This window comes from Cryptotermes secundus, unplaced genomic scaffold (genome assembly GCF_002891405.2).
Source record: "Cryptotermes secundus unplaced genomic scaffold, Csec_1.0 scaffold1747, whole genome shotgun sequence".
In the NCBI taxonomy this organism is placed as follows: domain Eukaryota; kingdom Metazoa; phylum Arthropoda; class Insecta; order Blattodea; family Kalotermitidae; genus Cryptotermes; species Cryptotermes secundus.
In genome coordinates this window covers 1-24,022 of record NW_019744161.1, presented here as the reverse complement: position 1 = coordinate 24,022, position 24,022 = coordinate 1, and positions in this window count along the sequence as shown.

Below are 24,022 nucleotides of genomic sequence, written 5' to 3'. Positions count from 1 at the left end.
ATACAAATAACCAAGTTAATTCAAACTTTTCAGTAGCCTCTCTCTAAGCAGAATGAAGTTTCATGAAAGCGGACACACAATCTCTGGCAACTGGTTTACAATGATGCACTCGCATTAACCACTTACAGTCGAATGGAATGCGGTAGGTTGGTGGAATAACTAAAGAGATAGTTGGCTCAAGCGCTAATGCTTCGGAGGTGGCCAATTGCAGTATCCACCGTAATACAGATTATCCTCATGTCTTTCTTGTTTCTCCTAGCTCCCTGTATGAACTACCTTAAATTAGCCTATGACTGCTCCCTTCCACACCCGTTCCAATTCATTATTCATTGCCGTCCACGCATTCAAGTCAATTAACGACGTCATTAAATGAACTACAACTAAGCTGCAAATAAAGTAACTATGAAAACAAATGAAAACTATGTGGCCTGTAGTCCACAAGCGAACTATACCGACCGAGCGACAGCCGCTTGTCAGCGAAGTTAGTGCCAAATTTAGCGGATAGAGGGTGTCGCGTGGCCAGCCCAACGGATCCCCGCAGCCGTTAATCTCGGTTTCCTAGACCGGAGTCTCTATTTCCTTGAAATAACTCCTTAATTATCCTCACGAGGCTGAGTGGACCCCGTTCCAGACCCATTACTTCTCAGAAAGAATCTGATAGCGCCAGGAATCGAACCCGGACCTCTGGATCTGTAGCCAGGACTACTAGACCACAGAGGCGGCACAAGTTATGAATGATAGAAAATCGAGAGGAAATGGGTAGGTTCTAAAGGGTTCTGACGAAGATGTGTAACGCTCAGAATTACTGGCTTTTCATGCTTCGTCCATCGTCCGGTATTCTAAAAACTAGAAATAACGACATTTCGGAAACAGAAGCTGTTATTTTTTTTTATTCTAATTTTTAGAACACCGGACGATAGACAAGGTCCGAAAATCTAGTAATTCTTGGAAGAAATGAGTCCGGCCAATTATAAGGTTTTATAACAGCAACGAATATCGCTCAGTTTCGAACCACGCATCTACCAGATACGAGTCAGATGAGTTACCGTTATGCTCACCCCTTCGATGCTTCAACAAATATGGCTGCCACATATACACGCGAACACCAGATGCGGAATTGTGGCTACTTAACTACCTTCTCTTTTATTAGGTGACGCCAAGACAGTGCAGAATTGCACAAATCAGAGGCAGGTATGGATACGCGCGGGGCCATCGAACTACGTGGGACTGGGTTCCCGTTTTATGGAAGATGAATTGTGTCATCATATAACACGTCGTTATACGTAATGAAACAAAGTACCGGTACTTTTGGACAGTTTCATAACTGGGCCCACGTGGCGAAACACTGGAATACATTAACCCTTTCAGAGCACAGTGGTACCATCTGTTATAAAATTCATATCATCGCGCTTCTCAGACAGAATGTATTAATCTAGTCCATATAACTCGCAAAATAAACAACATTTATTTCCTTTACAATGTCATTAACCGGAGGGTATTTCTCATGGAGAAGTAATGCATTTGTGCCATTAGAAATGGACTTTTCTATTATTTAAAAGAATTTCTGTCTGAAAAGTGTTGAGTACATGTCTCTCACGACATATAAAATAATATATTATTATACTTATATATTTGTACTTAAGCAACGTTCCAGTTTTAGGTTTTGAGAGTCTCGCAACGGTGATTATGAAGAATTCTATGTTCTGGGAAATAACGCCGTGCAGTCCGTTGAAATTCAACTGATTTTCGGGAGTAAGTCGCCTTAGTCTGCAGGATAGAAGGAAAAGCCGAGTGAGAAACAAGTGTGAAAGCAGGCTTCTGCTTCACCGGCTTATTCTTCGACCGTGAAAATGGAGGCACCATGTTCGTTGAAATGTCAATGCACTTTCAAGAGACTACAAAGTATTATATCCCAGAAGACAGAACTCTTCAATGTTCATGTTATTTTGCATAGTTCCTTATGATTTTCAAATCATGTAATAAAAGCAGATTTACTTGATGTACATTTATATCTTAGAGTCCTGAAATTATAATATATATTTATTCTGAATATAAGAAGTTGTATATTTTGTTGTTGTTGTTCTGTCTCCAGGTGTATGTTATTTTAGTTGTTTTTAAGTGTGCTTAATATGACATGTTTTCTACACAGTAACATGGGTCCTAGTTGCACACATCATATTTTAAGATTATTAGCATTTTAGGAATCATCAAATAGAAAATCGAAATTTAAAGAATAAAAATATGTATTACGAAAAATAATAGCATATATAGGGAGATATTAGAGTTTTCTCATGAGGCAGCAAACAGGAAATAGCAACACTAAAAAAACGAGATTCCAAAACAATGCTGAAGGAGGTTTCACCCCACAAACTGTTGTTAAATGTGTAAAAACACAACTGAATTCAAAAGAGCGAGTACATTCCGCGGTAAGGCTGAAAAGAAAAACTATTAATTTCACACGGCATATTGATGTATCTGCCGGTCACATTAGCCGCGCGGTCTAAGTCATGAACTGCCTTCGCTCGCTCGGACGCTGGGATCATGGGTTCGAATCCCACTCAAGGAATGGATATTTAGTATGTGTATGCGTTTATTCTGTGTTTGTGCTGTCCTGTGTTTAGGTAGAGGCCTTGCGATGGGCTGAGCACTAGTCCAAGGAGTCCTACCGTCTGTGAAAAATTATTACGGAACTGAATAAGAGGCTTGGGCCCTGAATGGGCTGGAAGAGCCACTGAAAAAAAAAGAAGATATATCAGCAATCAAGTCTAAATCTCAGTAAAGTAAATTGAACGAATATTCATACCCAAAGGCAAATCGCGATTCTCTTGCAAAAAAATGTAACCGCCTACATGAAACTGCAAAGGATCAAACTTATATGAGAATGTTGTATTTGCACCGATTTTCCCTTCTTATTTTCTTTTATTCTTCTTTATGCCTTTAAAGTTATATCGCCTTTCCATCTCTCAGCATATCTGAATTGCCTGATCCTCCCAGTGAGTTCCAGTCGTTCCAGTGGTTCGCCCACTGGGCAAGTGTCCGTGCAACATTAACAGACTCGCTCCTACACACTATCACTTGACAGCATACCGTTAATGTTTTGTCCATATCATACATACCAGCTCACTTGTGCCCTCTATTTGCATTATCAGAACCAGGGCAGCGGTAAAAAAAATATTATGACTAAGACAGGGACAATGATGATATATCAAAACAAAATTATGAAGTTAGAAAAAAGAAGGAAAGATGAAATAATGAACGAGTAAAAGATATGGCGTGAGTCGGGATAGCGTAGTCGGTATAGCGACTGGCTATGGGCTGGACGACTGAGGGATCGGAGTTCGAGTCCCGGTAGGGCCAGAATTTTCTCTTCTTCACCACGTCCAAACCGGCTCTGGGGTCCACCCAACCTTCTATCCAATGGGTACCGGGGGTAAAGCGGACGAGGCGTGAAGCTGATCACTCACCTCCAGTTATTGCCGAGGTCACGAAATATGTGGATCTAGTATATATTCACTATCTCATACGCCTTCATGGCGTAGTGCTTAATTAATTAAGCATAGGGACAAATTTACCTTTTTAAAAGATCAGGTACAATTGTCCTGTACTTAACTAATTAAGCGCTACGCCATGAAGGTGTATGGGGGAGTGGTTGCATAAATCCACATTTTCTTGACCTCGACATTAGGTAGCTACCTAGGCAGATAGATTTCATATGCGAGATTATATAGCAATGATTGATACAGAATGTTAATCTTGAAGCTTGAGTAGGTAAGAATTAGGAAGGATTCGATTGGGGCCTACTTCCAGTAACCGCTAATTCGACTGTGTTAAAACCACAAAGAATAGCTACCAGAATATGCGCTGCCCTAACTGGGATTTAAACCGGTTATCTCTTGGATACACGAGTAAGTCTACCACTGCACTAGTCTGCCCAGGTGCGTGCACTGTGGGAAAATATAAGAAGGACTGATTTGTGGGAAGGCCGGGGGATAGTAAAGAAACATGACCTTTAGCTGTTGAGTGGCGACCTTTCTTACGATAAAAGGAATCTCACAAAAACAGGCTTTCAATTCACTCCTTTTATTAGAGGCCGTCTGTTTAACGCGATTACACGGAAGCATCTTGTAATGACGCCAAGGAATTGTTGCACCTGGCATAGAATTACTTTCGGTTTAAAGACGGGGAAACAAGACGAGACACCTGAAGTACTACAAAAAGCATATTATTTAATAGAAGAAAAAAAGAACATGAGTAGCTTCATAAATCCCCTAGCGTACTCAGTGCAAGGCTGGGCAAAAGTCAATGGCGGTCGGCCAGTGGGCGGTACACCATTTATGAGTGAATTGTACTAACTTCTGGGATATAACGTCGTGCAGTCCGTTAAGAGTCAACCGACGTTTCGGAGGGAAATATCACCTCAATCTTCAGGGTAGGACAAGCCGATTAAAGATACCAACGTGAAGTTAGACTTTTCACCTGCTTTGACGCTGGTACCTTTCCCGGCTTATTCGATCCTAAATATATAGGTGATATGTTCCTCCGAAACTTCCGTTGGTTTATCCCAGAAGATGGCCTCCAAGTATAATTAGAATGATCAAGTCAAGGAGGATGAGGTGGGCAGGGCATGAAGCACAAATGGGGGAGGATAGGAATGCATAAAGGGTATTGGTGAGAAATCCAGAAGGAAAGAGACCACTGGGAAGACCAAGGCGTAGGTGGGTGGACAATATTAAAATGGACCTTAGCGGCTCCGGCCTAGAAAATCGAGATAAACGACCGTGGGTATGCGTTGCGCTGACCACGTGACACCCTCTATCCGTGAAAGGTGGCACTAACTTCGCCGACAAGCGGTGGTCGCTCGCTCGGTCGGTATAGTTCGCTTGCGGACTACAGGCCACGGAATTTTTATATGAGTTTTCAGATCGTACATAGCCTATGAAACCTGCGCTTTATAAGTTCACATTACGTAGTACGACAATCCGTAAGTACTAAAATGAGTGGACAACAGAGTTCCTATAGCATTTGCCATGAAAGATCTGTCCAGCCCTGGTTTAGGGAAACAAGGACTGATCAGATTTTGGAAATGGAGATCAGCCACTTTGAATTTAACGGTGTACCGCTTTATTGTCTAATGGATAAATCGTGCGTGCTTCCTTCATACCCTTGTCAATTGATGGGAGAATATTTGCTGCAAGGCTTATAGAGCCAGTGACTAACAGTTACCGTCAGAGTACCGGACAGGCCCTCAACAAGAAGCATTCCGTCTATAATTCGAAATCTTTTTGTTCCTGTTGGTGAGACTGTCCCTTGGTACTTGAGACGCAAATTGGCCCATTGTACCAGACCCGGGTGATAGATGAGACAATGGAGCATTAGTGAAACAGTAATCAGAAGGGGAAGACCGAAGCCCTTGAAAGAAACCTGCCTCTGTCTCACTATATCCACCACAAATCCCTCATGGACTACCCTGCAATTTAACCCAAGCCCCGTTGATAGAATTCTGCGACTAAGCTATGGCGCGACCTACTCTTAAAGGTCACATCTCAGGGTTCATTGATATTAATGTTATTGCGTGATTTGTCATTGCGTGATTAGTTTTGTTAGGGATCCATATGGTTTAGTTTTTTGTTTTANATTTATCTATTTGTGGTTTATTTAATGATGCTGCCAGTGGTTCAGATTATACAGTGTCAAATGTTATGATGGTTAGCGAATAAGGAATTTCATGGTTGGCAGTAGCAAAACACTTGGGCATAAACCTCGAAAGAAGTTTGATATGGAAAGCACACGTTAAAGCTATGGAAAATAAAGAAATGCAATGCTCTGAAGCGCTCTACACAACTTTTAAATGTCGAACACTTAACAGGAAACTAAAAACTCATTTATACAAATCAGTAATCCGTCCCATTCTACTATACTATGTAACCACTAGCAATATGAAGACGCTATAAGCCATTCAGAACAAAATTATCCCATTGTACAGTATTTTGATAGAATTTGGGGTATCCACGAGACTAGTCAGGCTGATTAAAATGTGTTTAAAGGAAATGTATGGTAAAGTCCATATTGATAAATATTTGTCTGATAATTTTCCTATCCAGAATGGTATAAAACAAGGAGATGTTTTATGGCTACTCATTTTCAGTTTTGCTTTAGAGTATGCCATTAGGAAGAGCCATGAACACCCGGTGGGATTAAAATTAAATGCGACACATCAGCTGTTGGTCCATGCCGATCATGTGACCCTACTGGATGATAATACAGATACCATAAAGAAAAACACTCGCTCGCTCACTCATGGAGCTGAGCCCTTCTTGAGAAGCAGCCAATTGTGCAGCTACTCAAGAATTTCCCAGCATTTTATGAAACCCGAAGGTTCATTACCCTGTTCACAAGAGCCCTCCACTGATCCCTATCCTGAGCCACATAAATCCAATCAATACCATCCCATCCTATCTCTCTAAGATCCAATTTAATATTGTCAACCCACTTACGCCTTGGTCTTCCCAGTGGTCTCTTTCCTTCTGGCTTTCCCACCAATACCCTACATGCATTCCTCTTCTCACCCATTCGTGCTACATTCCCTGCCCACCTCATCCTCTTTGACTTCATCATTCTACGAGTAATTATACTTGGAGAAGAGTACTAGTTATGAAGCATAAAGAAATACACACAAACTTTATTTGGCATTAGTAAGGAGGTTGGTCTAGAAGTAAACACGGAGAAAATTAAGTATATGTTGCTGTCTCGTCACCAAAATGCAGGGCAAAATCATGACATAAAGATAGGTAACAGATGTTTTGAAAATGTGGCACAGTTCAGATATTTGTGAACAACGATACCAGATCAAAACCTGTTTCAGGAGGAAATTAAAGAGGATACTGAACTCGGGTAATGCTTGCTACCATTCAGTCCAGAACCTTTTTGTCTTCTTGTCTGCTGTCCAAAAACATAAAAATTAGAACATACAAATGTATAATTTTGCCTGTGGTTCTGTATGGGTGTGAAACTGGTCTCTCACATTAAAGGAGGAACATAGACTGAGGGTGTTTGAGAACAGGGTGCTGAGGAGAATATTTGGACCGAAGGGAGATGAAGTGAAAGGGGGTTGGAGAAAACTGCATAATGAGGAGCTTCATAACTTGTACGCTTCTCCAAGTATAATTAGAATGATCAAGTCAAGGAGAATGAGGTGGGCCGGGCATGTAGCACGAATGGGGGATACGAGGAATGCATATAGGATATTGCTGGGAAAGCTAGAAGGAAAGAGACCACTGGGAAGACCAAGGAGTAGGTGGGTGAACAATATTAAAATGGATCTTAGAGAGATAGGATGGGAAGGTATGGATTGAATTGATCTGGCTCAGGATAAGGATCAGTGGAGGGCTCTTGTGAACACGGTAATGAACCTTGGGGCTCCATAAAATGCTGGGAAATTCTCGAGTAGCTGCAGAATTAGCGGCTTCTCGAGAAGGGCTCATCTCCATGAGTGATGAGTGAGTGATCTATGACGGGGACAGATGTAGACCAAATACAACAAGCCACATAGCGCTAGACGTCAGATCCTTAACTAAAGAAATTAAAAGGGCGAAGCTATATGAACGCATCAGGCAACAGGACACCCCGATTATAGCAGCACTGGGCAAGTTACGGCATTCACACACACTACTGTTACACCAGACCAAAGCAGATATTGCAGTATCCGAACACACATGCAGGCAACCAAAGGGTGACGCACTAGTGTCGCAGTATCATGTTATAACAGTAGCAATATCAGAATGGATACACTACACCTGACAAGTCAGGGTCCCCTTCCACACATCATAACCCAGCCACCCTGATAATCGTCTCGTTAACAAATGACTGCCTCTCAGAATAGGTTATGTTTAAGCATAACTTGTTGTTCGAGTCTGCACTGACAGAGGAGCTCTGCATTTATTGTGAAGACTGTACATACTGTGGTGTAGTGACAGAATGGTTAGGGTTTACGTATCTTAGTAATCCCAGACGCTCTAAGAGAGCAGCAAAACTTGTTTTGTTTGATACGGTAGCAGTACCTGACTTCAGAAACAGATCCCCCCTATCACCAAAGAGAGAAATCCCTTCCTAAACTGTAAATGCTACTAGCATTCAACTCAAACATGCTCATATGTTGAATCTTGGATCGAAAGAAATCGTTACTCTGTCGGTCAGAAGACCAGTAATAAACTGTTGTTGCCCCGTTTGACTTGGGAAACACATATCAAAGCCGTAACAAACGAAACTGTGCAATGATTTCTAGCCTTCCTGTTGTATTTTCAATGGCCGGATACTAAACAAGAAAATCAAAACTCACCTTTATGTATCACTAATTGTTCCCTCCTGGGTAGCGCTATGACGCCATGACCAATATGAAGTTACAGATTATCCAGAATGTACTCCAACAGAATATCTGCGACAGAAACAGATACACATAACAACACACGCAGAGTTCAACAATCGAGCCGTGAATGAAGACACTGAAGGTGCTTCCGATAAATTTTACAGACACATCCTATAACAGCAACTCTAGACAATTACGACACCAACATGCACTGAACATTCAAGACCACCAAGGATGACATGAAACATCTCTGATTGCGCGCCAAACTTTGTGTAGCCAACCTTAGGGAAGAAAAAATCCCGCGTTTACAACGAAACTTCCAATATGAGAGTTTTGATTAACATTGTAAATTGAAAACAGACTATGGTAACGCTTTGATGATCATCAAAAATGGTTTAGACGCAATGTAACAAATCATACGAAAACGTAATCTACTAGTGACGCAATAGTGACGCCGTAGCATCCTAACAATACCAAAACGGACACTGTGCTATAGCTCGGGCTGTTAGTCGGCGGCTTCTCACGCGCCGACCCGGGTTCGAGCCAAGGTCAAGTCAGTGCGATTTGTGGTGGACAAAGTCACACCGAGGCAGGTTTTCTCCTAGTACTTCGGCTTACCCAGCCAATTTGCATTCCACAGATTGCTCCACAGTCATCAACATCTATCATCTGGGACTAGTGCAATAGGCGAAACAGTGGCCGCAGTACCAAGTGAACTCAGTCTCACCTCATAAGAAAGAAATAAGAAATAAAAAAATTTCACAAGGGCCGCATAACATGCAAGAATCTAGGATCCAAAGAGTGATCGATGCTTCAATAACTACACCTCTCCCTACCGCCTAATTCACCCTGGAGAGGGGGACTACATTTTATGTCGGACTTTGGAACAACTTCAACACACGCCGCCACTAAATCCAGAAAGCCTAAATTACACATTATACATTGTCATAAAAAGGTGAATATAACCCTGTAACAGGCCGTGAAGGCCCACAGGATTGTGAGACGTCGAGGCTCTCACATTTTCTCTAGATATTCGGCTCACAGATGGCAGTAAGTTTATCAGCCTTACGCGCCGGCCGTCCTTTATCCCCCAGGAAGATTCCTGGTACTCATTTCTGTTAGAGGCTGAGTCGACCGCAGGGCCATTTTGCGGCTGGAAGGATTAGGTCAATTGAAAAAATCCACCTCATCGGGACTCGCACTCGAGACCTCCCGGCTTGTATCAACCAACTACGTTACTGCGTGTCTCCTATATATTGCCATACTGATATGAAAATGCAAAAAGGATTTCTTCTGTATTTAACTTTTGTAGTACCTGAACATTTGTACGCGAATTCCTAACTCTTGATATTTTACAGTCCCGTGTAATGAAATGCAACGGTATTCACTATTCGTCTCCGTAAAAGTCATTTGTCGCAAACATCAGACGAAGATCTATGAACAAGAACCAATTCTGAAAGCCATATCCTGGACTAATAAAGTTAAAACCAAATCCCTGTAAATTATTTTTAGAAATTTTATGTGAGAAGTATAACCGTTTGTCCTGTACGTAATTCCTCTTCAATGCAAACAAGTTTCCGAGCTGGTCAAGGTTCAGACGCTTGCTGAAAGCTGCAGGCCTGGGCACATTCAACATGAAACACTTACCCCGCGCCAACTTATCAAGCCTGGTTCATTCCTAGGGCCACCTATTTGTCTCTGTGCTAGCCTGCCACTGTTCTCTGCCTGTTACTAGAACCTCGCATTCCCTGGGCTGTGAAACACAAAAACAAGTCGACACATTATCAGAATCTTGGTCCTCAGCTGGGACTTCATCTATGTTCTGGCATTTGATCTGTCTCGAGGTAAGAAAGTCATACTTAACCCCGTCAATGTTGAAATAAACATTAGGAAGATTTTTTTCTTTTTGTGTTAACGTAGGTCTACAATCTGTACCTGTCTTGCAGGCATGTCTTACGTTATCACGTGCATCCCACTAGTTGAAATGACTTATGATTTATTTCAACAAATTTTCATGTTACATAATCATACAACTGTATTCAAACTAAAACCCATTTCTGAAATTATCCTCTATCTCTGCTGAATAAGGACTCCAAAATCCATAGCGTGACATGGAGGTGATACTTATTTCGGCAGAGATATTCTATTTCTGGCCAAAAAATTGCAAAAATATGGGTTAATTGATGTTTGTTTATCTGTGGTTAAAGAGAGGTATTGTTTTTATATAATTCATAATACAAATAAATGCAATCATGTCAGAAGTAGGGACACACACCCGAATTTGTTGTTACTGATAGGGACTGACATATTTTTATTGCCTCGGGGCCCCCATAACTGAAAATTTTGACCATATTTGACTAAGAACCGAACACATATTTCGCCTTGCCAAACTCAGTAGAGGCGTACTTGTGCCATTTTCGCGGATTTTAATGAATGGCTTAAATTTTGGAACAGACATAAGAAAGTCAGGTATTTCATAAGAAAATTGAACTGGTATCATTGTCCAGTGCTTCTGATGAGCAGAGCCGCATTAAGACTTCGCAAATCCCTAATCCATGATATTAAAAAAAAAAGATAATAAATCATAAAAATCAAACTCTGTGGTTTGAGTCCGCAAGCGAACTAACCGACCGAGCAACCGCCGCTTGTAGGCGAAGTTAGTGCCAACTTTAGCGGATAGAGGGTGTCGCGTGGTCAGCGCAACAGATCCCTACGGCCGTTAATTTCGGTTTCCTAGACCGGAGCCGTTATTTCCTTGAAATAGCTCCTCAATTATCCTCACGAGGCCGCGTGGCCCCCGTTCCAGACCCACTACTTCTCAGAAAATCTGGTAGCGCCGGGGATCTGGATCTGTAGCCAGGAACTCTGACCACTAGACCACAGAGGTCAACAATAAAATACACGTATATGCCCGTGTATATGGAAATGTACGAAGACGTTGCTTGGCAACAGCTGTACCGCAAGGAGCGGTAGCTCCTCCCAGTCTGTTTTCGATTGAATAGTTCAATCTTCTGGGATATAACGCCGTGTAGCCCACTGAAAGTCAACACGGGAGTAAATCACCCAAAAAAGGAAGCCTTCATAACCGCCGTTGTGAGAACATCAAATGCTACACTGGTTTAGATTGCCGCGACCGTTCCTGTGTATGTTGTTTCTATCATTGCTATCTCATGAGATATAATGCGACGTTTGTGTTAGACTGTTCCGCTATGAGAACAATACCACAACAACAGGGACACTTTCAGGCACACACAAATAAACATTAAGCATGTAACTCTACATTTATAAATACAAGCTACCCACGAGTGACACACGAGTAAATACAGTAAAACTTGGTTATAGCAACATCGGTTTCAGTGACACTNACCCAAAAAAGGAAGCCTTCATAACCGCCGTTGTGAGAACATCAAATGCTACACTGGTTTAGATTGCCGCGACCGTTCCTGTGTATGTTGTTTCTATCATTGCTATCTCATGAGATATAATGCGACGTTTGTGTTAGACTGTTCCGCTATGAGAACAATACCACAACAACAGGGACACTTTCAGGCACACACAAATAAACATTAAGCATGTAACTCTACATTTATAAATACAAGCTACCCACGAGTGACACACGAGTAAATATATGAATAAATTTTTACACGACAATTAGTAATAAAATCTGCAATACAGAATATGGAAGAAGGACCCCCACATGGCGCATCGGTCCATGATTCTACTAACAATCACGGGCTCAATGACATTAGAATATTTTTAGTCTTAGCTTAATTTCAAGACTATTTTTAGATATAAACTTATGAACTAAACATAAAATTCGAAGAGTCATTTAGCTTAAAGACATATTAACAAAAATTAATAACTTTTGAAACAACTTAAAACAAATTATATTAATGAATTTATTAATAGCAATAAAAATTCCTAAAACAATAGGCTCTAATTATTTTAATTTTAGATAATCGCTCATTACTAGGGTTATATTCATATTATTTTACATTCACCAAAGGTGTATTCGCTATAATAAAAATAATAAGAGACTGTAAAATATGAACCCATATTAAAACAACTAAATTTAAATACTTATTTCGCTTTTCTTAACTCGCCTGATGATGATCTAGAAGAGGTCGAAATATGTAGGGTAAATTTTTGTATAATAAACAAATGATAGACATACAGGTATATATATTTTGTCTTCGTCTTTATGATACTTTTATGCTGTGGTGACGGCTCAAGTCACATGTTTATCTGCCGAGTTTTGCAAGAGAATGTTTTTGCTTATCTCGTAGGTGATACCACTTTCCTGTGTTTGGAGCCCCTCAGAATCCGAGACCTTAATCTCTAGTTTAATTTACACGAAAATCCGGCATTGCCAATGCATATATGTTAACCCCTCTAGTTAGTATCTGAATCAATAACAGTATTCTTTTTGCAGACCTACAGTTACGACATGTCTCTGCTGGCAGAAAGCAGATTAGGACAATATTACTATTCTCGCGAGGTCACTGAGTATTCTTCTCACCTGGCTGACCTCCGTGGCACTGTGCCCGCTATGTTCCGCTACATACTGGGAAGCACACTTCCAACAGAAGAATGTGCTCAGATTCTAAAGCAGTCTTACCGTCTTCGTTCTTTGGCTTAACACGTAACTAAGTGGACCATTGTTGTATCTGAGCTTGCTCACAGCGATGGTTGTGAACAGTTCTATCTTCCTTGATATAACACAACGTAATCCGCTGAAAGTCAACCGACGTTTCAAAGGAGCATGTCGCCTCCATCATCAGGGTTGAAGGAGAAACCAAAGAAGAAACCACCACTTAACAGCTCTGCTTCTTACGTGCTTCGTGCTGTTTCTTGTTTGTCTTATTTTTCGAACCTGAAGTTGGAGGTGAAATTTTCCTCGGAAACGTCAGTTGACTTCCAATGAACTACAAAGAGTTACATTATATTCCTGAAGACAGAATTGTTGAACAGAACTTGAAGTCTTCATACTATTAAATATGAACACTTTATTTTCTGGCATGTGTCAGCGTTTAATCCGGTAGAAGTTATCTGACGTTTCGGAGTAATATTCTCCCTCCATTTCACGGTCGAATAACAAGCCAACCAAGTAACCAGCAAGAAGCAGGATCCAAGCAGTTCAGCTTGAGTGCGGTTTTGTGCTATGGAGCTAGTGACGAAGTTGGTTAGTTGGTCAGTCATTCAGTAAATCCTGTTTAAGCAGAGTTAGTCTTAAAACGTTTTCGTTTCCCCACCTTAAAATGTTTTACTATTATATATATGGGTGGGCAGAGCATGTAGAACGAATGGGGAAAAAGAGGAATGCATATAGGATATTGGCGGGAAAGCCAGAATGAAAGAGACCACTTGGAAGACCAAGGTGTAGGTGTGTGGACAATATTAAGATGGATCTTAGAGAGATAGGATGGAATGGTATGGCTTGGGTAGATCTGGCTCAGGATAGGGACCAGTGGATGGCTCTTGTGAACACGTTAATAAACCTTCGGGTTACGTAAAATGCTGGGAATTTCTTGAGTAGCTGCACAATTGGCGGCTTCTCAAGAAGGGCTCAGCCTCATGAGTGAGTGAGTGAGTGAGTGAGTGAGCAATACTTCATATATTAAACTTTATTTGAATATTCTTGCAAGGTTGGAGTTACCACATTCGGGGGAACATAAAGTAGTCACGATTTTATTTTTTCTAAATCTTACATTTTATTTAATACTTTTTTCTAAAAAAATGTACGTGGTTCAAAACATCGCTCCTGTGCTTTATGTAAGTTGCGGAGGATTTTTGTTTTGCACCCTGCAGAGAGGGTCTATGGTGCAGACACCCGAATGATTTAGCACCGCAGTCAGTACAGAAGAGATACACCACGAACAATGCATTAATATTCATTATGAAGAAGGAAGTGAGCGAAATAATCATGTACACTATTGTGATGTCTTAACTGACTAATGCTACGGGTGAAATTGCGCTGTGTGGCAATGAGTTCTGAGCATACCTCATAAAGTCGATTCCCCTCTTGGACACATTTCTGGCCCTACAAATCTTGTACTGTTGATATATTTAAATAAGATTTAAATTAGTGAAGACGGTATATAAAAGGGTAAAGCTATCCCTGTAACAGGCGGTGAAGGACCATAGGGTTGTGAGACGTCGAGGCTCCCATATTTTCTCTAGACAATTGGCTAACAGATGGTGGTAAAATTGTCAGCCTTACGCACCGGCCGCCCTTTACGCCCCCAAGAAGTTTCCTGGTACTCATTTCTGTTAGAGGCTGAGTCGACACTAGGACCGTAGTGCGACGGGAAAGATTAGTTAAAATGAGGGGAAAAAAAAATCCAATGATTTCATCGGGAATCGAACCCGCGACATTCCGGCTTGTAGCATAGAGCCTCAACCATGCTACCGCGTACCCCTCGATGGTAAATTAGTACAAATATTATATTTCTGGACATTATTCATCTTCCTGTTTTTATCTGAAAACACAAAGTTTCGGAGACTGTTTTCGGTCTCCGTCTTCAGGTAAAACCTGAACTGTCCTTATAACACCTTTGCACTGGCCGAGTAGAAAACATCGTTCTTAACAGTGCCTCTATAACTGTATGTGTAGCCATTACAGCGGGGACATATTTACCGAGCTGTTGCCTAGAAACGAATGTTGTTTGACAGCCGTTCGCTATCACCGACTCTTTCTCTGGGTCCAGGCTGCGCCATAGCTCAAGCGGTTAGTCGCTGGCTTCCCACCGCGGCGGCCCGGGTTCGATCCCGGGTCTGGTCAAGTGGGATTTGTGGTGGACAAAGTGACGCTGGGACAGGTTTTCTCCGAGTACTTCGGTTTCCCCTGCCAATCTTCATTCCACCAATTGCTCCACAATCACCCTCACCTATCATCTGGGGCTGGTACAATAGGCCAGAAGTGGCCGCAGTACAAGGTACTTAGTCCCACCCCACTAGCAATAAAAAAATAATTCTCTGGGTCCACAGTTCACATCTGGTTATTCCTAGTTCATTACGAGCGGATCACAATGACAGCGCCGTGTAAGGCATGAAATGTGTTCGTCCTCTCGAACACTGGGATCGTGGGCTCGAATCCCACTCAAGGCATGGACGTCTTTGTTTATTGTGTTCATGTTAGGTAGCGGCCTTGCGACTGGCTGATCCCCCGTCCAGGGAGTCCTACCGACTCTCTTACATTAAGAAACTGAAATGAAACGAGGCGTTTCACGGATGCCGTGTGCTCCAAGTGGGAGCAACAGAAGACTTATTCAAAAGGCAGAACGTAAGATTTACATTTCACATCATGAAAGCAGGAAAATAAAGCAGAGAAGATAAAGAGAGCAAGTGTGTTGCAACAGAAGGACATTCCATAACCGAATCATGTTCTTGCAAACGACAGAGGACATTCCTCCACATAGGCTGTATATGTAAGTCGCAGTACAAATACATAACAAGACTAGAAATAAGAGAAAAAATAAGCATGTGACGGCATTCAGGTTAAGAATAGCGTACTCTTATGACTTACATTCTTTATGCAGATGTTGGGTCATATATATATCATACAATGTCAGTATGCACCTACATATTTCTGTAATTTATGCTTCTGTCAGGAAAATTCCCAGAATTGGCCTATGTAGCCCGTGTTATTCTACGATTCCTGAAACAGAATCCTTCAAAGCATGGTAATGGCTATATTTTCCGTCTGCTTTGATATAAAAGAAACATGGTAATTTGCCCACAGAACACAGGGTTATAATGATGTGTTCTCCGTGGCTCTCAGAGTAAACACGGATTATTTGCCTATACAAATTTAAAGTCAATAGCTTTTGTAATGCAGACTGATTGACAAAAATAGAGGGCTTGGCGGCGCAGTCGGTATAGCGACCAGCTACGGGCTGGATGACCAAAGGGTCGGAGTCTGAGTCCCAGTAGCGTGAAGAAGTTTCTTTTCTCCACGTCGTCCAGACCGGCTCTGGGGTCCACCCAACCTCCTAACCTATAGGTAGTGGAGGTTCTTTCCACGGGGGTAAAGCGGCCGGGGCGTAAACTAACCACTCACCTCCAGCTAGTGACGAGGTCAAGAAAATGTGGATCTATTCATCCACTTCTCCATACGCCTTCATGGTGTAGTATTTAACTAGTTAAACACAGAACACAACTTTAAGTTTAAGAGAACGTATAATGAATTATGAATTAGAAAGGATGAAGAAGGAAGCCGTTATGATCTAACTTCATGTAAGCCTGCCAACCCGGAACTCTACGGAATTTGACAACATTTTGTGAAGAAAACTAAGTACAATTATTAAAACCTTAAATTAGCCGTTCTCCGAATCTAGGTTTGAACCCAGAATATTTCGAATATGAAGGATGAGTGCTACCAGGCAATCATGACGTCCCGTTGTGTGGAGGTAACACTCCATATATTCTTTTACTAAATACTGGATGGAGGGAAACAGATTAATGAATCTGAAACTCCGTCTGGGAGACAGTCATGATAGATTAATAACTTTAGAAGATCTAATGAGTCCAACGTTTGATCCGAAAATTTTTCCTAATGCTAGTGGAGTGGGACTAAGTCCCTTGTACTGCGGCCACTTCTGGCCTATTATTCCAGCCCCAGATGATAGGTGAGGGTGATTGTGGAGCAATTGGTGGAATGAAGATTGGCAGGGGAAACCGAAGTTCTCGGAGAAAACCTGCCCCAGCGCCACTTTGTCCACCACAAATCTCACTTGACCAGACCCGGAATCGAACCCGGGCCGCCTCGGTGGGAAGTCAGCGACTAGTCGCTTGATCTATGGCGCGGCCTTGAACTTTCGTTGGTTCCGAACCTCGGATTTCCTCCACACTAGGCCAGTGTCTTACCCATAGACCGCCAGCACCACTCGATTCGAACCACTAGCGAAGATAGTAATTCAGTCCCTGTCGGATATATACCGGATATATATGTAGCTCGTAGCCAGTCACTTTAGGGTGTAAGGCAACCAAAACTGTACATCAGCTCAATATAACCTTGAAATTTCTGTGGACTTCTACCAGACCACACGGAGTTATGTCCCACAAGATAATACTTTTCATGCAGTATCAAATTTCTCTGTAGTCAGACAAAAATATCTTGGAAGAAATTATAGTGGATACTTTTTCAGTTTCTTTCGTGTATAAAAGGTAAAAAAGGTACAGGTACCCCTGTAACAGACCGTGAAGGTCCATAGGGTTATGAATCGTCGAGGCTCCCACATTTTCTCTTGACAATCGGCTCACAGATGGGCGTGTGGTTGTCAGACTTACGCGCCGGCCGCCCTGTACCCCCCAGGAAGATTCCTCATTTCTGCTAGATGCTGACCAGTCCCCAGGGCTATAGTGCGGTTAGAAGGAACAGATAAATTTAAAAAAAATCCACTTCATCGGGAACCGAACCCGTGACCTTCCGGCTTGTAGCATAGTGCCTCAACCAACTATGCTACCATGTGCCCCTTCTTTCGTGTGTAGGCTACATAAAATTTGACATTGAGGATAAGCAATTATAGGTCCTTGTGGGATCTGGAAAAAGAGGACAAGACAATGCCGTTGGATTGAGGTTGTCAACATCGCTCTTTCACGAGCATTTTCATGCGCGGTGTGTATATGTTCCGTTACGTTCATGTGACGACACGCAGACTGTTGCCAAAACACCGCGCTATGACACGACAACCGCATTTACATGGCAACAGCTCCTTCATAGCCGTTCTTTACAAAATGAAAAAATACGCCTTGCATAGAGGTTATGACCTTCCGTGCATCTGTCTGTGACCTAGAATGAAGGTCTGAACTGGTCTGAACAGTAGGACAGATTTATATAAAACTCTGTACTTACCGGGAAGCCGACTTTCATTCAAATCGGTATAGATTGAGATACAGGTAAAATTCGACACGGAAAATTTTTATTAAAAGTTGACGCGTAATAAAGATTTTAATCCATATGAATCTATAATAATTTTGGTTTAAATGAAGCCATAAATTGACATTTCCATAAAGTTCATAAATTGTTTAGCAGATAATGTTGAAATTCGATATGAAAAACAAACAATAAATGTTGTGTGGAGTTATCTGAAATTTGAACAGTATTTATACATAATAAATTCTGGTTTGCATAAGGCCATAGAGGGGGTACGCGGTAGCATTCTTGGTTGAGGCACGAATTTAGCTTTAAGCAGGTTCCGTACAGGCAAACCTACTTGACTTTCAAATTTGAAGTTTTCCCCTCGGTGACTTTGCGATGTGACGCCGTGTAGTCTAGTATAAGTTTATTGGTATTATAAAGAAACGTACTGCCTCCATCCTCAGGGTCGAACGAAGAGCAAACCAAGCAAGCAATCAGCAAAAATCAAGTATCAAGGCAAACCAAATTAGATAACTACCAGAATAAATGGTGTCACATCCCACATTATAATACTCCATTTGTACTCTCTTAACTTTTATGTGTAGGCCTAAATGAGTGGAAATCTGTATAGAGAAAACCCCAAAATATTAACACTCAAAATTATTCGGTTTTTGGACTTTGTATATCGTCCGGTATTCTAGAAACTAGAAAACACAACATTGAGGTTTACTCTTTTCAAAGGGACCCAACTGAGTAGGTGTCTTCCCCTTCACCTGAGGACGGAAACAGATCCAGTTTTCGAAACGTTGTGTTCTATAGTTTCTAAAATATCGGACGATGGAAAAAGTAAAAAAATCCAGTAATTCTGAGTGTTATACACCATCGTCAGAAAACTTGAGGATCTACAAAATATTAATTTTGAAATATGGCTTACTTTTCATATCATTTGAAGTGCTTCAGCTTCTGTATCATAGAGATCAGACAACCTTCTCATTGCAGCCATCCGAACACGAACGGAGAACAGTGGCAGGTATTCAAAAAAATCATTTCCTGAAACATTCTTTAAGCCTTCGTGTTCTTTACAATAAGAAGAAGGCAGAAATAGCTTAGTAAAGATTTATATTGCCGGCCATATAGTGAAACCAGTTATGCTCTCAAACCTGGACAAGTGGACGCCTACGCGGAAGACACGAGGGACCATCCTGATGCCCCGGGATATCGGTGCGTCGGGCGGCGTGAAAAGCGACTTGCCGGGGCGTGGTGCACCTCGCGGGCCGGAGCGGCCAACCAGAACCCGCCAAAACACCCGTACTCTTCCACGCCGGATGTAAGCCTGTCACGAAGACAATGCCCGATGTGCACTATTTTCTTTATTCACCTGAAACGTGGTCTGTAGGGGAAGGAAGCAGACCAAGGGTCACTGGTAAACAAAATGAAGCGTTCGAGAAGAATTTATTGTATACATTTTTCTCCTTCGTAGGCTAGACAAAAAGTTACATTCATTCTGCAAATTAAATAATACGGAACCAGTCGTCTTAGTTGGTAGGGTGATTTCTTTTAATAAATAGGGTTAATATGGACGTCTACATAACAATAATATACACAAACAAAAACAAATTAATACTAAGGTATTCGTGTACTGGGCAAGTGTGTTTCGCTGCATATTTCGACCTTCATGAGGTCATCATCATCAGGAGAATTTACAAGAATTCAATCTTAGTCCGTGAATTGTGTTTTTAATATGGATCCATGTTTTTAATTTTTTTTTTCAATTTTGAAAGCGAATACAGCATTTTTGTTCAATATAATCTAACAAATACACACAAAAATAATCTAATAATATACGGTTTTCAATTAAGTTTAAAATTTTAAGACAAATATATTGTGACGCATTGCTAGGCAACGGCTCCGTAAACAAATTCCAGCACTCAAAAATGGGAGCTGTGTTCTTAGTGAATGAATGTTACAGATCGTTGCTAGGCAGAAGTCAGCGCCCCAATGAACTGGCCGGATGGTGATCACGTGGTGACCCCAACAAAGAACTCACGCAATGGCAGAGGAAGCTGTGTTTTCTATGCGTGGTCCGTGACGAAGGTTTATAACAGGCAAGGAAAATCGTTTAGAGCAGGATATAAAACGCAGAGAGAGGAGGTGGGTTCAAATACCTCCACCGTAGCCCTGGGAGACGTAAGAGGCGACGAAAATGGAACCTGGTGCCTGAGGGTATAATTATGCCACCCTGTTACTGGGAGATATAAATACGAGGACCTGACTCCAGGTTGGTGGAATCTCAAATCTGAGACAAAAAAAAATATGATCATGAATCCCGCGGGACACGGATCTGAGAATGAATGCACTGACGAGGCTCTGCAGCAATTGTAAACGACAGATCCATCCTCTCGTCAGAGAGAGTCGTGGGTCGCTTGTCGCCAAGATAAACTGATTGGCGGTAAATCGCCAGTCGTAAAGTAACCCTGACTCTGACTCTGACTAGGCAGTTAGCTTGGAAGTTGCAAGGGAGCAGGAGTGTGGCCAGAAGCAGCAGAAGGAATTACATAGACTGTACCAAGACCTAGTGTGTAACGTTACATGTGTTGTTACTACAGGATTNTCACCTGAGGACGGAAACAGATCCAGTTTCCGAAACGTCGTGTTTTATTTTGTTATCTTAAAAACCAGGACGATGGATAAAGTCCAAAAACCCAACATATCAGTGTGTTACATGTGTTGTAGTACATCGATATTGGGAGTGTAATTTAGTGAGACTTTTATAGTTCCTGTGTTAAGATCCGTTGCCAGGAAACGGATTATGAAAACTGGTGGAAACAGAGTGAGAAGATTAATGTAGAGTGATTTTAGGTTGTGTAAATCAGCAATAGCATAATAATTATTTGTAGTTACCACCTGCAGGTGGTTAATAAATCCAATTACAGATCCGAACCACAACTTTAGAAACTAAAACACGTGACAGTACATACGTGGGCCTATATTTTGAATTTAATATTAATATAGTTTTAATTTAGTTTTATCCTTAAAAATAAAATTTTATTTTAACATTTTAAATTAATCACTAGAACTATGCTTTGATTTACGGGGTTTGTTTTAATTAGGCTTAAAATTAGAAGTAGTTCTTGGGGCCATAAGGTTTCCTATTATGGTCGTAGTTATTTGTGAGAAGCAGCAGGTGGGCGCAACGTGAAGGGGTTCGTCTCGGAAACTCTGTCCCCCTGATTTTATTTATAATTGTCGTTTAATGGTAAATGTCAAAGAAATTGTCACATCAGACAGTTTTAAAAATGAAGCCATAAGGCAATATGGCAAACGTAAAATTGATAACTATAGGAAAAATTCTGACCCTAACAGAATGGGCGTTAAAGTATTCCAGAAACGCGTTTAAGGCGCGTCCACATTACTCGTGCTCGTGTGATTCGCTATGCTCACGAGTAATGTGGACGACATGACAAGTCACGAGACAAGCAAATTTTTAATTTAAAAACTATAGCCAATAAATTAAAATACGACTACAGCCTATACACACTACGAGTAAATATACGGATCCTCACGAGCCGAAGCCTGGCGAGCAACTGAAGTAGTGTGGACGAAGATTTACGGGCACAAGTAAAAGCCAGACGAGTCTCCCGACGAGCACAAGCCTGGCGAGCACGAACACGAGTAATGTGGACGCGCTTTTATTCTGTGTTTGTGTTATCCTGTGTTAGTGTAGAGGCCTTGCGACGAGCTTAACACTCATCCAAGTAATTCTACCGTCTGTAAATTGATCATGAAACTGAAAAATCAGACGTCAGGGTCCAAGGGGGCTGTAGAGCCAGTGAAAAAGTAGTAGTAGCAATAGTAGTAGTATTAGTAATAGCAGTGCTACTAGTAGTATTAATATTAATAGTGTTAGTCATAGTAGTATCGTCTGTCTGAAACATCTTTCAGGGTCAGTAACGTTGCGCAAGAAAGTTTTGCGCATTCAATGAGACTTCAGATATGGTGATTTTGTTACCCATCTCATGATGAAAAACAATCCTACAACATTCTAATGATGGAGTAATAAATTACGAAACTATTTGACCATAACACATCCTGAAACATGTTTTAGACGCATTTAGCAGCAGCAGCAGCAGCAGCAGTAGTACTAGTTAATCTTGTTGTTCATTCATTCATTCATTCATCAATGTCTCTACAGCCCTTTGTCGGGCCCTGGCCTCTTCTTCAGTTTCATGATCTTTTTTTAAACAGACGGTAGTACTCCACGGACAGGAGATCAGCCCGTCACAACGCTGCTACTTACATACAGGCCAGCATAAACACAGAATAAACGCAGACAGACATCTACGCCTTCAATGGAAATCGAACCCACGATCCCAGCGAGCGAAGACAGTTCATGCATTAGACAGCGCGACCACTGGGATCAGCTACTGTAGTTGTAGCCCCTGGAACTGTGCTTCTGAACGCCGTTTTTAATCGAATCGGCCTCCCTTCATACATAAATTCTTCTGTCCTTATGTCGTCAGGTGTTGATACCGTTGGAACTGGTTTCGTGTTGCTACCCAACCTTAAATTTCAATTAGTAATTAATCATGAGGCTGGAGTTTTGAATGTAAATATATTGAAACACTTAAATAAAATATGAACATGCCGCAGTGATACAAATTAATACATGAGACGAACTATTGTAGCGTTATTATTCATGGCAAGCTGGCACAGTGGTGTACCTCACGTGCGCTGCTAACACACGTACGTCGTACATGTATTCGACTAATATTCGCATATGGAAAGAGTTCAAATAAAAGCGGATTTGAGGTTCTTACAGATTATTGTCACTTAGGCTATAATGATTGGTAGTCCGCTAGACGTTATCAGACGTTTCGAAGGGATGCACTGCCTCTGTCTTCAGGGACGAAGAGTAAGTAAAGCAATCAACCAATAAGAGCAAGTAACAAGGAGATTACCTTGAAGACGGGGAAAGTACGTTCCTCCGAAACGTCGGAGGTGACTTCACAGTGTCACATCCCAGAATACTAAGATTTGCACTTGATATCACGTACGGATTTTAGTTTCAAAAATAAGAGTTTATATTTCAGCGGTATCTACCAAAATTAAATTGGCCCCAAAAGTTTTAATTAATACCACATATAAAATTAACTATTAAATCGGTTCAGTACTTTTGGAGATGAAAAATACAGATAGAAGGACACACTCTACCTTGCAATTATGCGTTAAGTACGCATATTTGGAAGAAGCAACACACAAAAATATTACGAACTATATGGGTTTCCAGCCGGTTACAGTAGCCGAGCGGTCTAAGACATGTACTGTTTTCGCTCTCTCGGAAGCCTGGATCGTGGGTTCGAATCCCACACAAGGCATGGATGTTTAGTGTTCGTTTGTGTGTGTGTGTGTGCATTTTTCTGCGTTCATATACAGGTAGAGGCCTTGAGACGAGCTGATCACCCGCCCAAGGAGTCCTACCGAATATCTAAGATCTAGTAAACCTAAGTGAAACGGAGAGTTTCATGGAGGTAGGTCAAGGCCCTAATTGGGGCTGTAGCACCAAAGAAAAGAAAATATGGGTTTAGAAACTGATTTGATTTAATTTATATATGTGGCTTATTTTACGACCGTGTCAAAATCTAGAATTTATAGCATCGATGACAGGATGTCTGATGAACTGTGAACTACAAAGAAACGGTCGTGAACTATTCGAGGTATTGTCCCTGCATTTGCCTGGAGGGACTGAGGAAAATAACAAAATATATAATTCAGGACAGCAGGTGTCCCGACCGAAATTCGAT